Below are 20689 nucleotides of genomic sequence, written 5' to 3'. Positions count from 1 at the left end.
CCTGACGAATCGTGTCCAGATAAAGCGTCCGGAGTGAAAAAGTTGAGGAAAAAAAACAAAAATATAAACGGTAATTAAAAAGTAAAAACCGTAAAGTTGTCAGGTAGCAAAATAGGTTGGCAACAAAACGCACAGCAACTCTAAAACAAGTCTGCAAGTTGTGACCGGAAAAGACGTCAGAGACGTAGAGGAAACACCAGAGCATTCCGATGTGTGAGGTACAACATCTGTAGAGTTAGGGGGATCTGCCAGCAACCCCAATCATCCCCTGTCTCCCCTACATGCCCTACCCAGGCTGGTCCAGTCTCTTCCAGGCCGAGGGTGTGCCAGACAGCCCCGCAGACTGATTCCTCCAACCTCCTCCAGCACCACCAGGCCCTCCACCACCTCCTCCACCTCCGGTCCCTCTCAAAGGAGCCCTGCCAGGAGGCAGCAGTACTCTGACAATTAATAATAGATTATCGGACTGGGGCAATAGCAGGATACATTTTTTGGCAAAGTGGTTATTCCCAAGCAGGTCTGTGTGCACTGTGGTTATTTCCTGTTTAGAAAATCAGACGCACATACAGACGGGATCTGTACTCATGAGTAGGAGTGTTGAACTAGGGTCAGTGTTTCCATTTCGAATATAATGAATAAGACAGGAATGACCTAATCCTAGATCAGAACTCTGAGACACTTGATTCATATGGGCTCTGATGTTAAACACAAAGCAATACATCCGTGAGTGTGTGTGTTCTAGACGTGTGAACACTAATATGAGTGTGTAAGACAGAGAGGAAGAGACAATGTGAGTGTGTAAGAGAAGAAGAGAAATGGAGAGAACTTTTGAAAAACTCAGAACATCTGTAACACTTTATAATAACTGAAGTTGAATAAGCATTAATAAATGATTTATACACAATTAATGAATAAGTATTCCATCATTTGTAAACATTTATGCACATTTCATGAGCATTTATAAAGCCTTATTCATGAACGATATTATGAAACGTTAAAAGAACATCTCATACAAAACAAACTAACGCTGCTACCATACATTTTGCCAGTAACAGTAGCCCAGTAACAGGATGCAGATTTATAATTTGTCCTCTTTCCAATGCATAGATTAAATATGTTCTTCTCGCTAACCTTGTTTGATTATTCAGGACTGAGACAACACTGTCGGATTCTTGTTTCATCTCCGTCACATAAGATAAAATGTCAATTTGACATACATATTAAAACATTAGTCCTCAACAGGGGACCGTGCTTAGAGCCTTCGAACCTTTGATTCTCAACCCCCACTGAACGGCACAAGACTTGTTTGCAGAATGTCTTTGCAAATTCTCATAACCCCCGTCCTCTCCTGGGTTTAACAGGGAACAATGCAGCTGGAATTTGTTTTGCTGCCTCTCATCGAATTAGCGTTGATTTTTCTGCTGCCGGGTTGCTGAACTATTGAGCCGGTGAACTTCTTTAACCGGGCTTATCGGATAAACATTTACATGCCAGTCAGCGGGGCCCCACTGCCATTTACTATGAAATAAAAATCGATGGTGCTGAAATGTGATTTTATGGCCCTCCATTATTGAGACGAACGATGATTTCCTGCGCAACAGGAAGCAAGAATGTCAGCTACACTGCCCGTGGGGAGGGAAAGACAGAGAGTGAGAGAGAGAGAGAGAGAGGTACAGAGAGAGAGAGAGACAGAGACAGATAGAGAGATAAATGGAGACAGAGGGAGATGCAGAGAGGGTGGAGAGCAGAGAGAGAGAGAGAGAGAGAGAGTGAGAGAGCGCGTGTGTCAAAAAAGTCAAGAAATAAAAAAAGCAGGTCTTTTTTCTCTCTGAGTATTGATCCTATAACCACTCTTTATTGATACAGTAGTTTTTCATCACACAGTAAGTATACTCTCAGTGTGTGAAAAATGTCTCATATGGCCCTCCTTAACCATGCCCTCTCAAGAACAGTGATATCAGCATAACTGTAGTCCACATCAGTAACTGCAGTCTACATTTAGCCAAACTATAAACACCCAACACCACAGTACCCTGTGGAAAGACTGCTTCGACTGCTCCTCTCCAGTCGATTTGCGTTATTACCAAACTATAATGTTTCTTATAACTACAATGGCCAGGACTTCTTAAAAACAATACTTAACCTAAAACCACGAGAGTCATACAGCCTAGTCTATGACATGGTCTGCTGTCAGAGCAATAATCACAGTGATTTACACACTATTATTAGAGCAGCTGCCTGTCGGGGAGTGGTGCTAACAGTCCCCATCATTTTAGATAGAGTGCACATCAAAGCTAATGTACTGCCTTATAGTGACCTCAGGTTAGCAGTGCAAGGGGCCAGACAGATAAGTGGACAATTATTACACAAGTGTGTGTGTGTGTGTGTGTGTGTGTGTGTGTGTGTGTGTGTGTGTGTGTGTGTGTGTGTGTGTGTGTGTGTGTGTGTGTGTGTGTGTGTGTGTGTGTGTGTGTGTGTGTGTGTGTGTGTGTGTGTGTGTGTGTGTGTGTGTGTGTGTGTGTGTGTGTGTGTGTGTGTGCGCACGTTTGTGTTTCTACGCCTGCCGACCCATTGTCACAGGGCATCTCCAGCCCAGAAGTTAGCCATGGTGAGAACAGAGCTATGTTCTGAGTACACACACTGAGACTGGCTGGGTGACTAAGCCCTTTAGTGTGCATGCACACTGTTTACCCCCAGTATAATTACAACCTCAACCCCAGTCGTAGGAACATGTGGCTGCACACACACACACACGCAGGCGCATACACACACATACGCCCACATGCACATTCACGCATGTGCACATGCTCTCGCACACACACACACGGATGCACACACACACAACACACAGGCATACACACAAAAATAGCACAGCCTTTAACACTGTCATTGTCAGTGCCCCTCTCATTAGGCAGCTGTGTCTTTCTGCTCGACATGCACACACTCGCCAGGCGCTCTCTGATTGCCGCTGGCACGGCCAGTACATGTACACACATACACACGCTGGCACGGCACTTTTCCTGACTAAGGACAAGCCTTCCCATTCCCTCACCCTCTCTCACCCACTCTATCTCTCTCTTTCTCTCTCTACAAGCTCCCGAATGGCACAGCGGTCTAAGGCACTGCATCTCATTGCTCGAGGTGTCACTACAGACCTTGGTTTGATTCCAGGCTGTGTCACAACCGGCCGTTATTGGGAGTCCCATAAGGCGGCTCACAATTGTCCCAGCATTTGGCTGGGGTAGGGCGTCATTGTAAATAAGAATTTGTTCTTAACTGACTTGCCTAGTTAAATAAAGGTACTATATTATTTTTTATTTTAATCTATGATTTTTGAAACCTTGGTACTTTGCTCTTTTTTATATGAGAAACTTTATTTTGGAAGTAAACTAATCAAGGTTTAGGTCTGAAAATAGAACTATTACAGCGACCAAATCAAATCAAATCAAAATGTATTGGTCACATACACATGGTTAGCAGATGTTATTGCGAGTGTAGCAAAATGCTTGTGCTTCTAGTTACGACAGTGCAGTAATATCTTACAGTAATCTCAGGCCGTTGTGATTGATGGGTTTAAGTACATAAAGGCGTTCCGCAGGGGTAAATACTAGGACCTATTCTTTTCACTATATATATGAATGCTATAGGTCAATCTGTTACAAATTGCAAATTTCATCTAAACAATGCAATCTATTGCATTAGAATAAATGCTGAGCCAATAAATAACCTAAAAAAATAAGAGGAAAATCTGAGGGACCATTGTAACAAGTTGAGACAATCAGCTCAGCGAGGCTTGCGCATCGTCTCTTGTACTTCTACAGGTACTATTATGTACACAATTTCCCCGACTTCTGACCTGGCTGTGACAAAGCTACAGTTCAATTTTGCAGTTGTGCAAGAAGCCCTTACTGATTTAAAACTCATCACTTTATTCTTTACCAAAATGTTGGTTGGACCTCTTTGAAGTAACGTAGATCACATCATTATTCTCTTTTTGTTTACAAAGCCCTGCTCCACAAATGTCAGACTTACCTAACATCACTGTTAAGATTTAAAATGACCTATTATCCAGCCCGTTCACTGCCTCTAGGTCAGTGGTCGCCAACCGGTCTATTGTCGATCTTCAAGGCATTCCTCTTCGATCACCAAATATTTCTGTAGAAAAGCCAACGAACGATAACAAATCTGTGACTAAATCGAGTGCACCTACTGCACTGCCCAATCCGATAGCTCAAATCACCATGGCTTCCATGACCCTGGCCACAGCCAAGTTTAATAGGCTACTAGCCTACATAAGATTTAAGAACTTTTAAAACCATGACCACAGAGAGACTGTCAACAAATGCAGCAAAGAGCTGCTGTGAGTGAGTTCATGTTTAAGTTTATATTCAGCATTGTCACTGTTTTTATTCAACCTTATTACAAAACGCCACTCGGGCTGCAGCTGCAATGAATGAGTAGCCAAGTATCGATAGCCCTGCGTTTTATTATTATTAGCAGCTCGCCATGTCGGTTTTAATATTAAGGGATATTTAACTTTCTCTGGTCATAGGAACAACATGAATTTGTGCATGAGGTAGATGCGGTTCGACTCGAGTTTCGAAATCAGGTGGAAGACGGCGTCTCCTCTCTCTGGTCAGTCTCACCGGAGGAGGAAAGGAAGGAGAGAGCAGGGACCGTGAGAGGCGGTTGAGAGGAAAGGAAGGAGAGAGCAGGGACCGTGAGAGGCGGCTGGGAGGAAAGGAAGGAGAGAGCAGGGACCGTGAGAGGCGGTTGGGAAAAATCGGTGTGAACGGTCATCCAACTCGGATTTCCAAGTTGGAAACTCGGGCATCTTTCTAGAGCTCCAAATTTTCGACCTGAAGATCACTGACGTCGTGATTGGACCTCGTTGACCATCAGATGCAGGTACCATCAGTCCAGTAAAATAAAAAAAGCAAATGATTTTGTATGATTTATTATTAGTATTTCAATTCATGCTCAGTGCCTCACAACTGCTAAACCAACTGATCTATTTTGTTGTCAAAGCTCGAGTTTTGAAATATAATATGGTCGGATTAACAGTATTGGCAGCCCAATCATGTAGCCAATATGCTGTGATAATGTACTAGGCCTACTGCCCAAACCTCATTCCTACAAAACAGTTTGTGTGAGGTTCATGTAAAAAAAAAAACTCTGAGCAGTAGATCTCAGCTTACTTTTTGAAAAGGTTGGTGACCACTGCTCTAGGTATTTCGAACGGTTTGTTATGGGACCTTTTTATTGAAGAATGTGTAATGTTTAGCTTTTCATGTATTCTTGTGTATAACAATGCAGATTTTATTGTGTATACAAATGTGTAGTTTCTCTCTCCCAGCCCCCACAGTGGCCTCCTGTCTGTGTGTGTGAGTGTGTGTGTGCATGCCCATGTGTGTGTGTCTGTCTATTGTTGCTGAAGACAGGCTTTCGTAATTACAAAGCAGGCCGCAGAGATAGCTCTGGCAGGACAAATAGCTAACCCATCAGGCTTCTCTCTCCTGACTCACCACCCATCTCATCTAGCTTTTCTGTTGCCATGTCGGCATGTGAGTCTCTCTCCTGACTCACCACCCATCTCATCTAGCTTTTCTGTTGCCATGTCGGCATGTGAGTCTCTCTCCTGACTCACCACCCATCTCATCTAGCTTTTCTGTTGCCATGTTGGCATGTGAGTCTCTCTCCTGACTCACCACCCATCTCATCTAGCTTTTCTGTTGCCATGTCGGCATGTGAGTCTCTCTCCTGACTCACCACCCATCTCATCTAGCTTTTCTGTTGCCATGTCGGCATGTGAGTCTCTCTCCTGACTCACCACCCATCTCATCTAGCTTTTCTGTTGCCATGTCAGCATGTGAGTCTCTCTCCTGACTCACCACCCATCTCATCTAGCTTTTCTGTTGCCATGTCGGCATGTGAGTCTCTCTCCTGACTCACCACCCATCTCATCTAGCTTTTCTGTTGCCATGTCGGCATGTGAGTCTCTCTCCTGACTCACCACCCATCTCATCTAGCTTTTCTGTTGCCATGTCAGCATGTGAGTCTCTCTCCTGACTCACCACCCATCTCATCTAGCTTTTCTGTTGCCATGTCGGCATGTGAGTCTCTCTCCTGACTCACCACCCATCTCATCTAGCTTTTCTGTTGCCATGTTGGCATGTGAGTCTCTCTCCCCAGGGATGACTGATGACTAGGCCATTCATACGATACTACACAACCCAATACAAGACAGCTCAACACTACACAACGCAACACAACACTACACTTCACAGATCCTACGTATCTTCCCCCTTCCATTCCGGTATAGAGGACAAACTTAAAACATCAAACATCTAAATCAACTGCTTTGCTATCAACGTCTGTTTTTTTCTCCAAGAGTAACTGAGGAATAACCTCTCACTACATATTCACTGTGCTCCTGAATCAAAACCATGTACTTTTCCCTTTAAATAAGGAAACTGCTCCAGACCAGGAGCCCTGAAGCAGCCCCGTGCAGGCAGCAGGTGGCCCAGCTCCCGTCCCATTAAAACCATAAATCAGGTGGGGGTGGATCCGTTCCCGTTCCCTGCGGCCGTACACGGCTCCACCCTGGTCCCGCTCTATGTCACCCAACACAGGCAACCCAGTGTGAGCACAGAGAGCTGCCTTTGTCTGAAGCACCTACAACTCTATTAAAGACACTCAGTATCAGCCTCCGCTAGTGAAGGGAATTGGCTACTGTGTGGACAGTTAACACTATTTAGTTTGTGTGTGTGTGTCCGTGCGTGTGTGTGAGTGTGTCTGTGGGCCTTCTCAAAATGCATACCACCGTTCTCCGAGCACGCAAATTGGAGCACGCATCAGTCTAAATCAAAGTATGCGAAATGGAGCACGGAGGTGTGTACTCCACACCAATGCAAGCTTCAACGGTAAGTATGCACATAAATATGACGCCCGACTGCAATATTTTATCTTGATACGCTAATAAATACATTTACTGTAGCTAGCCACAAATAATTGACAGCTAGTCATCTACCTCTCATTACATTCCTTTTAGGTCGTTTTTAGCCTGTTAAACTAACTGGCTAGCTACATTATTACGATTCACATATAGCTAGCTGATAATTATGAAGTTAGAAGTTTGTTTATGTAGTTATCTTGTGTCGTCTGTGTTGCCATTAACAGGCAGTAACATGACAGGGCATAGTTGTGCTGAGGTGACTGTGAGGGACTCGCATCCCGATTCCCTCTCTCGCTTCCATTTTATTAAATCAGCAAACCACAACTGATCACCTGTAGTCATTGTGAAGACCCCAAAGAGATACCTACACTAACAGACAGCGCCACGACAGCAGCTCTAAGTGCTTCCTCCCGCTGAATAACCATGGATCATGACGAGGGGTAGGTGCTGCACTAATGTTAGCAGATTATATTTTTCTAATAGACAAGTAGGGACATTACCTAGTGCTAATGTTAACTTTATTTCAAGTACGTTGCAAGCTAATGCCTATAATGTAAACACGAGTCTTGTCCTGTTAAAGTTAGCTAGCTTAGTTAGCTAGCTAGCTACTTTTCTTAACCAAATTTCTATGCAGCTAAGCAATACAAAACACAAACAGATTAACACTCAATTGCTTTACTGACAATGATGCGATATTAGACTAAATCTTATGTTCAGATCTTCAATGCAATGCAGTAGCATAGGAGTGCGCAGTGCTTCTCACATGTCAAATGTACGTGATCTCTACACTCTCATACTAAAAAGACCGTACTCAAGAGAATTCCCTCGGTGAACGCACTCGGGGAATGGGAGTGTGGAGCAAGGTAGTATGCATATTGAGAAACGCCCTGTGATCGGGTCTGGCTTCTTCAATGTGCGTCGTGAATATACATTATAAGTACGAGTGCATACACACACACAAAACCACACACAAACCCGCACACACACACACGCGCACAGAGAGATATGGGTATATGAGAAGACTATAGGCGCCTGGGCTCACTTTGGTGGATCTGTGTTAAGCACTCCTGGAGCCCCTCTCCACCCTGCTCCACCTCCCCGCTCCACCTCCCCTCTCCACCCTGCTCCACCTCCCCTCTCCCTCACTGGAGGCTGGCACCTCTTTCCTCTTACATGGAGAGAGAGAGGGAGAGAGAGAGCGAGAGAGAGAGAGAGAGAGAGAGAGAGAGAGAGAGAGAGAGAGAGAGAGAGAGAGAGAGAGAGTGATAAAAGAGGGATACCCCTCACTGCTGTCACTCAGACAGGGAGTAAAGTGTGCCAAGGATGTCACAAAGTTACCTGTGGAGAATGACAGCTCTAGAGCTGTGTCCTGCAGTGTGTGTATATGTGTGTGTCTGTGTGTCCGTGTGCGTGCGTGTGCATTCGCGTGTGTTGTCTGGGGTGCCCTGGGATATTCACAGTGAAGCAGAAGGAGAGGAGAGGAGGAGATAGGAAGGGAGGGTGGATGCTATCACAGCAGGCGTTCCAGAGCCGCCCTGGGAATGTCATGGTGTCATCGCCATGGGAGCGCACACCCTGTCGGCCCGGCAACCTTCCATTTGGACTAATAGGTAGTTGTCAAGGAAATGATAAGATAAATGCAGTGTTTGATGGAAACATAAAGTGATACAGCTGATAGGGACTCGAGCAAGCCAAACAATTAGCAGAGAGCAGCTGATATGGGGGGACAGGGCGGCACGTGGGGGGCATGGGCCAAGCGGGAGGGAGGTGGGGTCGGGATGGGGGAGGTGGAGTTGGGATGGGGCGGGGTGGGCAGGGAAGAGGGGCACTGCAGCCCCCGCTGGACAGGGTACCTCTGGATGAAAGGGTGCTGCAGCCTCCTCCTCCCTCTGTCGGCCTGGTCTTTTACCATTTTTTCCCCTTCGTATTCCCCCCTTCATTCCCCCTTGTAGGATGTGACCTGCATACCAACACTATACTCCAGACACAATTTCAGCCTGGCTCTGTGGTGCTGCACACACCACACACACATACACACATGCGCGAACACACGCATGTGTACGCAAACACACACACACACAAGCGCGCACACACACAAGTCGAGCAGAGAGGGTATGTGCTTATCTAATGTTCAGGATTAAATTCAGTTACCCCCAGTGGGATTGGGTTAGGAGATGTCAAAAAGATAGATGGGCATCAAGCTAGAGCACCCCCCCACCACCACTCCCCCCAAAATACTTTTGCATGTGTGTGTATGGATGTAGGTATCTAATACAAAATATCACATGCGCATACATTTTACATAACATTTAAAATCCTTGTGTGTTTCTGTACGAGGACAACATTTATTATACACACAGGCCGTAGGCCTAACCATTATGATTGAGCAGAAATACAGCTATAGGTGTAACGTTTATTTTCATATTTTCATTTATAATCTACTATATGCTGTATATACAGGCGTATACAGTATGTACAGGGCCTTCAGCAGGACAATAACCTAAATCACTTGGCCAAATATACACTGAACGTTCCTGAGTGGCCTAGTTACACTAAGATCGGCTTGAAAATCGATGGCGGGATCTGAAAATGGCTGTTTAGCAATGATAAACAACCAACTTGACACAGCTTGAAGAATTAAAACTAATTAATCTGCATATTTTGTGCAATCCAGGTGCACAAAGCTCTTAGAGACTTACCTAGACAGACTCACAGCTGTAACCGCTACCAAAGGTGATTCTAACATTATCTGTGACGACGGTCAACGTCACCGGCTTTCTAGCCATCGCCGCTCCATTTTTCATGTATCCATTTGTTTTGTCTTGTTCCCTGCACACCTGGTTTTCATTCCCCAATCAATCTACATGTATTTATTCCCCTGTTCCCCATCATGTCTTTGTGTAAGATTGTTTGTGTTACGTGTGTATTGTTGATGCGCCAGACTGGCTTGTTTTTCCGTGTTATTTTTCCACAAAGATGTTTATTGTTAAACATAATTATTGTGACTGTTTTGCACGTTTTGCACTTTTGCCTAAATAAAGTTTGCGCCTGTTCACAAATCTCTGCTCTCCTGCACCTGACTTCGCTACCAGTACGCACACATCTGAGACGATCTAACCAAGACATATCAGTGATTTTTTTTAATTCCACTTTGACATTACAGAGTATGTTGTGTAGATCATAACAAAAAAATACTATAAAATCCATTTTAATATCACCTTGAAACACAACAAAATGTCAAAACAGGTGTTAATATTTTCTGAAGGCACTGTGTATATATAAAATATACTGTATAATCTTTGTCCATAAGAAAGAACATTTTAGAAATGTTACACAATACCTTGCAGTAATAATGCAATCATTATATAGCTAAATGCAGGTGAGCATACATATACACAAGAACAAAAGCACAAAGTAACATTCTTGAAATGGTTCTATTGGTTTTTCTCCGTTAGGTCAGGCTTACGTGATGGAGCAACCTGGGTCTCCAGCTGCCGAGCCCCTCTCTGTGATGGGTGTCTGGGGAGAAGGTATATCTGCGTGGCCCCAAGGATCTCCAGGAGCTCCCCCTGGCAGAATGCTATCCCCAATGCTGACATTCATTTTTCTTTATCTGCTCCAATCACTACCCTGCAGGCCAAACGGTTAGTCGAATGTGGAATGTTCTATCAACATGTCATTTTTTCAACATACTGATGTTGGATGTTTTGGGGTTGAATTTAACAAACATTACATGAACAAGAGTTGGTTTATATTTTCTTGAATTCACATTTGTTGACAACTCAATGAAATAGCCACCCTCTTACTTCCGCATAGAAATGTGTCTCCGGTTGCGTCCCAAATGACTCCCTATTCTCTATATATAGTGCACTACTTTACAATAGGGCCCATATGGCTCTGGTCAAAAGTAGTACACTATGTAGGGAATATGGTGCCATTTGGCATGCCGCCTCTGAGTTTCCAGCCTGTTGGTGTTGCCTCTGGTAGCTGATTGGGTGTGTGTATGTTAGTTGTGGTCAGGTATTGATTGTGTAGCTGTAGTACAACGGTCAGACGCTCTTTTCCTTCGTCTCCATTTTCAGGCTCAGAGAAACTTATCCCACGGCCACCCTCTGGTTTGATTAAGAGCCAAAGTTTGATTCTTAATACGATTTGAATTTGTGTACAAATACTGCAGATCTGAGGAATGTATAAATCACACAGAGAAAGATGGGCCGTTGCGCCTCTCTCTCTCTCTCTCTCTCTCTCTCTCTCTCTCTCTCTCTCTCTCTCTCTCTCTCTCTCTCTCTCTCTCTCTCTCTCTCTCTCTCTCTCTCATACACACCACCTATATCCTTGTGTGTTATATGTCCTCTGGGAGTCTGTAGCCCTGCAGTAACGGCTGCCCATACCTGGCTATAGCTGACTTTCTTGTAGCCTGGGGCAACTGTTTAACAATTCCACTCTGAATACAATACTTTCACTCACAGCCTTTCACACACACACCCACGCACGAACACGCGTGTACACACACACACACAAACAAACACACACACACCCTGCTCATAGCATGCCTGTTTCAAAGCTCCTGTTCAGTAATGAATTTCCAGACCTTGGGAGGCTCATTCTGATACACTTCAGACACCATGGTAAGAAAGAAAGAAAAAACGATCCCTTCATCTCTCCCTCCTCCTCCCCCATCTTTCTGTCTTTCGCTTCCTCACAGTTCCGTTTCTCCGACCATGAAACACCACAGACGAAGGGTCAGCCCAGATCAACAGACTCTAAGGCTGAGTCCCAAATTGCACTCTATTCCCTATGTAGTGCTCTACTTTTGACTCAAGCCCTATGGGGGCCCTCATCCTCCACGTGAAACCAGAGATGTAAAAAACATGACTGTCTGTCTTGCTTTGGTGAGACTGAGGCCTGGATGGATAAGTGAATGTGTGTTCTTCTTCCTCTAGCTATCAAAGTGTCTTCCTCTTGAAAATACCTTATAGCTCTCCCTCCCTCAGTCTGTTTCGCTATCTTTCTCCCTCTCTCTCTCCCTCCCTCCCTCCATCTCTCCTTCTCTCTCTCTCTCAGTATATTTATATTTATTTCCAGTGTTTGACAAGAGACAGTTGTAAGGAACAAGTCGGAGGGGAAACACAATCCACATATGAAGACATGCCAATCACTAGCCCCGGGATGTGAAGAGCGGAGCGCCAAGTGACTGGAGTGCTGCTGGATCCCCTCAAACGGCCATTTGAAAAGCGAATATATTTGTGTCACACTCATTTCACGTCTTGAAATGCTCTGAATGAGGGGCTCAGTAAACACTGCGAGGAGAGCCACTGAGGTTCTGAAAATACACTGTGTTTTTCTTGGTGATAAAAGACTGCGAGGTGCACCCATAAAACCACAAAGACACGTTGATATAGACGCACGCATACACAAACGCAAGCACGCGCACACACACACACACACACACACTATAAATAACATTACTACGTGGATAGCCGCAAGACCATAGAGACCCTCTCCCTCGTGGCCCTCTGGGGGCCCTGTGGTGTCTCCATGTTGGCCCTGTAATAGCCCTGGTGGTAGTGGTGACTGTGACTGTGTGTGCATCCCAAATGGCAACCTTTTCCTTATTCAGTACACTACTTTTGACCAAAACCCTACGGGCCCTGGTCAAAAGTAGTGCACTATATAGGAAATAGGGGGCCAGACTGTGTGTGTTTGGGAAGGCCCTGCATGGTGTCCTGTGTGAGCAGTTGGGTGCCAGGGAGACAGGTGAGAGGGCAATGGAATATGAGGGATGAGGCTCCAGACAACTTCCTCCCTGACCCAACACTCCAGGACCGTATCCCAAATGGCACCCTATTGCAGTGTTGGGGAAGCTACTCTGAAAATGTGGTTTGCCAAGCTACCAATTACTTCACATTGGAAGAAGGTAAGCTACACTAAAGCTAACCTATAATTTATAGTAGTAGTTCACTACATCCAAACTACACTACTGTGAGTGATTATCATACATATGTTAACCTGAAATAGACCACAAATTGCAAGAACAGATCACTTTGGGGTCACAACAGAATATGTCATTTAGCCTATTAAACACAAAAACAATGTTTTAAGTGAGAATTAAGGTCTGATGCCAAAAAATAAAGGAAATTATTGCCTACATCACCCATACTGAAAACAATACCTAGATTAGAATTTAGCTCAAATACCACCAAGCTACTAATGTAATTAAATTGCACCATGTTTGACAAGGGCCCAACATATAAACTACAGTTGAAGTCGGAAGTTTACATACACTTAAGTTGGAGTAATTAAAACTAGTTTTTTTCACCTCCCAGGTGACGCAGTGGTCTAAGTGGTCATTGCAGTGCTAGCTGTGCCACCAGAGACTCTGGGTATGAGCCCAGGCTCTGTCGCAGCCGGCTGCAACCGGGAGGCCCATGGGGCGGCGCACAATTGGCCCAGCATCGTCTGGGATAGGGAGGGTTTGGCCGGCAAGGATATCCTTGTCTCATTGCGCACATGCGACGCCTGTGGCGGGCCGGGCGCAGTGCACGCTGACCAGGTTGCCATGTGTACGGTGTTTCCTCCGACACGTTGGTGCGGCTGGCTTCCGGGTTGGATGTGCATTGTGTCAAGAAGCAGTGCGGCTTGGTTGTGTTGTGTTTTGAAGGACGCATGGCTCTTGACCTTTGCCTCTCCCGAGTCCTTACGGGAGTTGCAGCGATGAGACAAGACTGTAACTACCAATTGGATACCATGAAATTGGGGAGAAAAAAGGGGTAAAAAAATATATATGTTTTTCATCCATTCCACAAATTTCTTGTTAACAAACCACAGTTTTGGTACGTCGGTTAGGACATCTACTTTATGGATGACACAAGTAATTTTTTCAACAATTATTTCACAATTATTGCATGAGGAGGTAGGCGAATAATTACAATTTTGCAGATTAACACTGGAGTGATAAATGATCAGATGGTCATGTGCAGGTAGAGATAGAAAAACAAACATAGACTGCCCACCCCAACTCACCCCCTGACCACACAAAAACAAAGACAAAACAAAGGAACTAAGGTCAGAACGTGACAATATCCACAGTAAAATGAGTCCTATATAGACATAACCTGAAAGGCCGCTCAGCAAGGAAGAAGCCACTGCTCCAAAACCGGCATAAAAAAGCCAGACTACTGTTTGCAATTGCACATGGGGACAAAAATCTTACTTTTTGGAGAAATGTTCTCTGTTCTGATGAAACAAAAATAGAAATGTTTGGCCATAATGACCATCGTTATATTTGGAGGAAAAAGGGGGAGGCTTGCAAGCCGAAGAAAACCATCCCAACCGTGAGGCACGGGGGTGGCAGCATCATGATGTGGGGGTGCTTTGCTGCAGGAGGGGCTGGTGCACTTCACAAAATAGATGGCATCATGAGGACGGAAAATTACGTGGATATATTGAAGCAACATCTCAAGACATCAGTCAGGAAGTTAAAACTTGGTCGCAAATGAGTCTTCCAAATGGACAATGACCCTAAGCATACTTCCAAAGTTGTGGCAAAATGGCTGAAGGACAACAAAGTCAAGGTATTGGAGTAGCCATCAGAAAGCCCTGACCTCAATCCCATTGAAAATTTGTGGGCAGAACTGAAAAAGCGTGTGTGAGCAAGGAGGCCTACAAACCTGTCCCAGCTCTGTCAGGAGGAATGGGCCAAAATTCACCCATCTTATTGAGGGAAGCTTGTGGAAGGCTACCCGAAACGTTTGACCCATGTTAAACTATTTAAAGGCAATGCTACCAAATACTAATTGAGTGTATGTAAACTTCTGACCCACTGGGAATGTGGTGAAAGAAATAAAAGCTGAAATAAATAATTCTCTCTACTATTATTCTGACATTTCAGATTCTTAAAATAAAGTGGTGATCCTAACGGACCTAAGACAGGGAATTTTTACTGGGATTAAATGTCAGGAATTGTGAAATAACTGAGTTTAAATGTAAGGTGTATGTAAACTTCCGACTTCAACGGTACACATATACACTACCCTGGTCTAGTGCACAATATGGGTAATAGGGTGCCATTTGAGACATTGCCCGGTGCTTACTGCAGCAGGGCAGCCATACAGTTAGCACCAAGCAGTAATGGAGGAGGACATACAGCAAGCACTCCAATTAGCCTCTTCCATGGTGAACATGCACACTACACAGACAGCCTCTCTAACACACAGCACACTTAACCACATAGACATAGAGTGTCTTTCTGCCCTCTCTCCTTCGTGGGGATGCACACCCACACACACGCTCTATCTCTCTCTCTATCTCTCTCTCTCACACACACACACTTAGAAAGAGAGAGTACCCATACAGAGGAGTGATGTACAGTTGTGTACAGTATATTTAAAACCCTCACTTCCTGAACCATCCTCTACAGATCCATTATGGCAGAGGGGAGAGGGAAACGTAATAGGTGTGTGTGTGTGTGTGTGTGTGTGTGTGTGTGTGTGTGTGTGTGTGTGTGTGTGTGTGTGTGTGTGTGTGTGTGTGTGTGTGTGTGTGTGTGTGTGTGTGTGTGTGTGTGTGTGTGTGTGTGTGTGTGTGTGTGTGTGTGTGCATGTTTGCGTGCATGTGTGTCCAGTGGAGGAGGACACATGATCTGGCGGTGCGTGCTTGTGATTACCTACAGTGATGAGACAAATACACCTTACAGGGACCTACTAAGGTTTCACATTGTGGCATACAGTCCCCATGTAGAAAAGAGGGGACACAAGAGGTCAACAGGAAATAGTGTGTGTGTGTGTGTGTGTGTGTGTGTGTGTGTGTGTGTGTGTGTGTGTGTGTGTGTGTGTGTGTGTGTGTGTGTGTGTGTGTGTGTGTGTGTGTGTGTGTGTGTGTGTGTGTGTGTGTGTGTGTGTGTTTTCTTCCTTGACCTTGCTGGTGGAGGGTATTTTCCAGTCAGCAGAACGCTTTATCTCTGAGAGCAACAATCAATAAGGATAATTAATGATGCCTGCCGCAATGATAGCCTCAGCAGTCATTACCCGGCATTAATCCCTGCAGTCAGCAGCGGGTCAAGGCCAAACGAATCGCTCACCTGAGTGCGGGGCCGCAAATTAAAATAATCTACACATGGAACACACTGTCAGGCGTTTTCTGATGCATTTACCTCAGTCACACTTTAATTACGGCTGGCCCATTCCTCTAGCGTGTAGAGACGTCCCTTTAATATACAACACAAAGACGTGTACGCATGCCCGTACACACGCACACCCGCATGCACACACACACACTTAGGAGGTTGGGGATTGGCAGAGAGAGCGACTGACACAACTACAGATGTAGCATCTTAATTTGACCACTCTTTTTGTCGCTGAGAATTTCCCACCTAATAATACACATATTCCATTGCTGCAGGATTATTTTCCGGCTGTAGAAAAATGTCTCAAATTAAGATTTGACATCTGTAGCAATCTGGAGGATTTCATCTCACCTGCCGTTTTTTGCCCCCTTTCGCCCCTAACATAAATCACACGCTACACGTAAATTTAGATGAACACTGCCATAAAAAAATGTGATTTAGAAGTAAATAGATTTGGGTTTCATGAGCTGCGAGATGGAGCGAATATGCGGTTGTGTGTGTGTACGTATTCAGTCCCTGGACAAAAAATATGAAAAATCACAAAGGATTAACGTAACAGGCAATGTTACGGTAACACTGGACCTTATGACTATTTAAGGATTTGATCGATCCGTATTAGGGCACACATTAAGGCTTATTCTCTATTTTGCACCCTTCTAGGATTCACTATTTCTTCTCAAATAAGTTTAAACAAAACTTTTGGTGTACTCACATGTATTTGTTTGACTTAGAACTGCACAGGGCCAAGAAAAACATTTGTACATGTATTCCTTTACAGTTACTAGTTACCGGTCCAAAAACTGTAATCAGTTACATAACTTTTGGATTACCCAAACTCAGTAACGTAATCTCAGAACATAGTTACTTTTGTATTACTTTCCCCTTAAGAGGCATTAGAAGAAGACAAAAATGTATGTTACCAATTGAACGACATCTATTGCAGGATAAATCAATGTTAACGTTTACATACTGTAGCTGGTCATACATGGATGTTACATTTGACTTTATGGGTTGTTGTGTAGGCTTCTTCTAACCCATCGCTTTCTACTACATATAGTAATACAAATCAACTATATCTTTATATTAATATATATAATTTATAAGTCCAAAAATGGATGTAGCAACTACAGACTGCTCCTTTAAGTCTATCAAAAGTGTGCAAGTTTGAGCATGTGTCAATTAGGCCTTGGGATGTATATTTTTTTTATCAGCATTAGAATTGGAATTGGAAAAAATGCTCTACTTTTGTTCCATAGCCTGGGATATGCAAAATGTTTCACTGGCTGTCCACTAGTTTCAAAAACAATGATTGATAGGCAGCTTAAACATATTGAATTCAACCATTATTGGGTTCAAATATACATTTAGATCTCTAAACAGCCATCCACAACAGCCACAATCCATAAGGCGCAAATAGCTAAATGAAAGAGCAGCAGTGTGATTCACATCAATGTCCTAATGTATATATCAATAATAAGTGATATCCGTATCGCCGTAGACGACACCACTGCTGTCATCCTTACCTCCAATTGTTTATTCAAGTTGGATAATCTTTGGATGCCGACAGCAGTCGCACCATTGGAGTGCTTGGACTGTAGCCTGTAAAAGCCCAATTCCTGCTCTTTTGTCGCGATCCATCAAACACATTTGTTGTGTCAATCATAGCCTTTTTTCATTGCTGATTTTGAATGTCATTGAGAAAGCAGAAGTGTCACAGATTTTTTTTGCAAAACATCCTTTCTGAATTTAAAAGTAATCCTTGAAGTAATCATCTAGTTTTTCAAAAGTATCTGTAATCTGATTACAATATTTTTTTTGCTTGTAACAAAACGGATTACAGTTACCGTTTTTTGTTGTTGTAATCCCTTACATGTAATGTAAGAGGGCATCATGCGCCTTAGTGTTTTTGAGTACTGATGGCCAAATGTAATATCTAGGAATTTATACGGTCTTAAATGAACTACATTATATGTTGAATGTTTTATCCCAGAAATGTATCAAATTATTGATGGGCATGAGGCCTATCATTTATATCACGAGGCATGAGCAGTTTAGGCTTACTGGTTCACGTCATTGCTCAATTTGTTGTCTCGTAAGTTTGGTGCAGAAACTGGTGATTTTAGGCAAGATGACAACATCCTGGAATGGCACATTGTGGCCAGGTGTGCCATTCATTGGAACCTATTCGAATGAAGAAACGTATTCCTTATATATAAATATCATTGGGCATGAGCTCAGTGTTTTGTCCCTTTGGATGCCAAAACCCTTTATTTGAAGTGAGATGGCGACATCCTGGAATGACCAGGTCATATGCGCCATTCATTGGAATCCATTTAGTCTATATTGCTATTCTTTATATATATATATATATGTTGTGAACTGGCCTATAAGCTACGACGTGTTCAAATCGGAGAGCCTGCCCTGTCAAGACTGTTTATTTCCACAGTTTAAAGTTTGGAGAAGAAATTTGGTTTGACTCAATAATTCATGAGGGGACATTTTCATTTGTATTTAACTTAAGGCCGACATTTGAATTGTGAGATTTAATTTCCTGTAACATTGAAATGACTTTTTTGCCTTTGGCCAGCATTCAACACAGTAAAATAGCCAATGGGCCTGATATGAGATGTTAAAACAGAGGTTGCTTTCGCTGCCAAGGGAGAAGTGGAGAGAATCTGTAATAATGAAAATGCATTTATCCTGAACTGTTGTTGTTTTAACGTCTCTCTCTAAAATGTTCTGTCTGTTAGGGAAATGGAGGTATGTGTGACGTCTGAATATGCCAGCGAAATTAAATATATACGTTTCACCTATCAAACATTTTCCAAACATGTAGGTAGGATAGCCTGGGCGGCAGGGTAACCTAGTGGTTAGAGTGTTGGGCCAGTCCAACTGTGCAATGTGATAAATATCTTTGTAGGCGTGTCAAACATAAACGCATGTTGAAGAGAAATGTCAACTCATCCGTCCAATGTTTTATATGCTCACGTACAATAAACAGTGGCCATAATACCTGTGGAATATCACAGCCCAGCCATCTTTACCCAGAATGCAATCAGAATGCCATCTATTCTTAGATCACTTTCACATGACATCACCGGTTGATTTGGAACAGTAAATTAAACAGAGAGAAGTATAAATCTCCTCCCTCCTTTCCGCTTTTCTCCTCTCCTCTCCACCCTGCCCCCTTTCTCCTCCTACACACCCCCTCCCCATACACTACACTCAATCCACTGCACTGCCCCCTCCACACACACACAGGCACGCACACACAGGCACGCACAGGCACGTACAGGCACGCACAGGCACGCACACACACACACACACACATACACACACATACACATACACACACACACACACACACACACACACACACACACACACACACACACACACACACACACACACACACACACACACACACACACACACACACAGGACATGTTCTCCCCAACCAGAATGAAATGGTGGACAAGCACAGGTTATACAGTATTTCTCAGAACAAGAATAGACTGCCAAATTTCAGAAGTAGGTCTTTGTTTCTGGCCATTATGAGCCTGTAATCGAACCCACAAATGCTAATGCTCCAGATATTCATCTAGTCTAAAGAAGGCCAGTTTTATTGCTTTTTTTAATCATAACAACAGTTTTCAGCTGTGCTAACATAATTGCAAAAGGGTTTTCTAATGGTCAATTAGCCTTTTAATAATCTAGGATTAGCTAACACAACGGAACACAGGAGTGATGGTTGCTGATAATGGGCCTCTGTACTCCTATGTAGATATTCCATTAAAAAATAATCCGTTTCCAGCTACAATGGTCATTTACAACATTAACAATGTGTACACTGTATTTCTGATCAATTTGATGTTATTTTAATGCACGAAAAAAAATCATTTTCTTTCAAACAAGGACATTTCTACGTGACCCAAAACTTTTGAACGGTAGTGTATGCACCAATTATGTTCCACTACTGTATGTGTCTGCAAAAAGGCCATCACCGTCATCAATGCTGTAAACAATTGCACTTGTCTTTTCTTACTAGCACTGATTTAGCTGATAGCCGCTTTATTGAGGAAAGCTTTTCCTTGTAGTGACTGTGGTTGTCTTACCTTCCTTAGTTGAATGCACTGATTGTAAACTCTGGATAAGAACATCTGCTAAATTACCAAAATGGTAACATAAAATGGAATGGATTTCGGTCCAGACATGCAAGCAGCATTTTTATATAAAAATGTTTTACCCTTATTTTACCGGGTAAGTTTGACAGAGAACATATTCTATTTTACAGCAACAACCTGGGGAATTCTTTTGCCTCTCCATCTGCAGGTCTTCTATAGACTCTCTTTAGCAGCTTAGTCTCTCTTCATTACAATTCCCTATCCAACCAGCCTAACCTACACATCACTGGGGGCACCAAAGACACTATTAGGGGAACCCCATGTTCCATCATTAAGTAATCAGCACTGCCTATAAACACACACGAATTCACACACGTTCTCGCACACATACACACACACCCACACACATACGCACATGGGCGCACGTGTGCTCACACACACAATCACACACATGTGCACGAACACATGCTCTCTCTCTCTCTCTCT

This window comes from Oncorhynchus keta, chromosome 1 (genome assembly GCF_023373465.1).
Source record: "Oncorhynchus keta strain PuntledgeMale-10-30-2019 chromosome 1, Oket_V2, whole genome shotgun sequence".
Taxonomy (NCBI): Eukaryota; Metazoa; Chordata; class Actinopteri; order Salmoniformes; family Salmonidae; genus Oncorhynchus; species Oncorhynchus keta.
This window is presented reverse-complemented; position numbering follows the sequence as displayed.